We start from the raw sequence: 2,339 nt of genomic DNA, 5'->3' as shown, positions 1-2,339 counted from the left end.
CCCGTGAGCCATGGCCGCTGAGCCTGCGCGTCCGGAGCCTGTGCTCCGCAACGGGAGAGGCCACAGCAGTGAGAGGCCCGCGTAACGCAAAAAAAGAAAAAAAAAAAAAAACTGGATGACTCAAAATACAGAATAGGGTTTGCTTTAGAATCTCAGTTCCTTTACCATTGACTGATTTTGTTTATGACAACTTGCAAGTTACACTTTTAAAACATGCATTGTATTAATGCTCACCCATCAAAGGGCTAGTTTCATTTTCCTCTTTCATCATGAAGAGAATAGAATTTTTCTCAAGTAAGGATTCAGAGTTAATTCATGTATCTCTAAAGCCTTGGAAACAGTTACCTGTGAATACTAATGAGGTGGTCTTGTAAGAGTTGGTTGTTAATTTTTTTGGCTGATTGGTTGGTTGGTTGCTACTAGTCTGCTGAACAGTGGCGGAATGGGCAAATGCATTTCTTTGGAAAGGGAAATTCTCCTCACTGGCTTAACCTTATCTTAAGGCTCTCTTAGGTTTATTCTTCTTTCCAGTCATATGATACATTTAAAATATCCACCATGGGTGAAAAAAAGTTTTAAGAGTTTGCTAAACTATTCACTAAGCTATTACCAGTTATTAAAAAAAAAAAAAAAACTGAATAGAGTTTAATGCTCCAAAAGCACTTACTGAGATTCCTGCCATCATTTTTGGAAAATTCTAATTATTTTATCATTTCTAAAATAATTGAACTTGATAGGTTTCAGTGTTCACTAGAACACATTCAATTCAAACCATGATAAGAGATACAGCTTTACATTTGCAGCTCTGAATAGGTATTTTAATTTTTGTCCTTAATGTTCATTAATTACTATAATTTTTGCTACCTTTCCTTTCATTTAAACATTTCCTAAAGTTCTAGAACTTGTAAGGGCAAGATATTAAGAGAAAGCCTTCCCCAATATAAACTTTTAAAATAGTCCTATCCAGGATCCTCAGGTGTTATGACTCATCATTAAGCTAGAAATTTTAACTTATTAAATATAATGGGTTAAGTTACCAAAATTAAGCATTTCATAATATTGTTTTCCTGAATTTCATTATTCAGTTGCCTCTAAATCTTGTGTGAAAGCAGAACAATATAAGCCTAAAATATATATAAAGCTTTGTACACCATGGAATACATAACAATGATAATACTTAATAACTGTATAGAGCTTTACAGTTTATAGGGCTTTCACAGAGTAAGTAATAAAGACTTATGAGGAATTGTCACAGAGCTTTAAAAAAACAACAGTTCTTGAAGAATTCACTGTTGTTCAAAGGTACATAGTCTCTGTCAAACGTAAACTAAGAATTTTGGGCTATTAAAAGGGAAAACTTTGCTATGAAGATATAAAAACACATAAGGGACTTCTGTTTCCATACAACATGGAGCAACATGGACCAGATTTATTCTCCTGCCTGAAAGCCCCCAAAAGAAAGAAAGAGACAAAATTTAACAAGAGTTTCCAAGGCAATGGACATCAGGCAATGAAGTAAAATGATCCCTGGAACATGGAAAACAAGGAAGGGGAAGCCCACTCTCGCTGCAGTGTACAGCTTCGGGAGAGGTTCCAGGCTGCTGTGCGGGGGGGATCTGGCACAGCCCAACAGATTCCCAGAGTTGTGAGGGAGCTGAGGGTCCAAGAAAAGCAAGAAGGTTAGCGTTCACGGGCCAGAGTACCAGAGAAGAAAGACCTGCACGAAGAGAGAACTCTGGAGATATACAGAGGGCCACCTTAAGTTTCCAGCAGAGTATTGATTAGCGCATGCATGTGAGGAAAATACAACAGTGAGAGGAAAAAATTATTTGAAAGGCACAAACTACCAAAGCTCACTCAAGAAGAATTAAGCAACTTAAAAAGCCTTATGGACTTCTCTGGTGGTCCAGGGGTTAAGATCCACCTGCCAGTGCAGGGGACATGGGTTCGAGCCCTGGTCCAGGAAGATCCCACATGCCGCGGAGCAACTAAGCCTGTGCGCCACAACTACTGAGCCCGTGAGCCACAACTACTGAAGCCCGCGCGCCTAGAGCCCGTGCTCGGCAACAAGAAGCCACCACAGTGAGAAGCCCACGCACCGCAACGAAGAGTAGCTCCCACTCGCCTCAACTAGAGAAAGCCCGCGTGCGGCAACGAAGACCCAGCACAGCCAAAAAAAAAAAAAAAAAAAAAAACGCCTTATATATCTATTTCCAAAACTGATTATGTAGTTAAGAACCTTCCCAAAAAAGAAAACTCCAGGCTCAGGTGGCTTTACTGGTGAATACTACGTTTAAGGAAGAAATAATACCGATTGTAAACAAACTTTCCAGAAATTT

Source organism: Physeter macrocephalus, chromosome 7 (genome assembly GCF_002837175.3).
Source record: "Physeter macrocephalus isolate SW-GA chromosome 7, ASM283717v5, whole genome shotgun sequence".
In the NCBI taxonomy this organism is placed as follows: Eukaryota; Metazoa; Chordata; class Mammalia; order Artiodactyla; family Physeteridae; genus Physeter; species Physeter macrocephalus.
Note: the sequence above shows the minus strand (reverse complement) of the source record.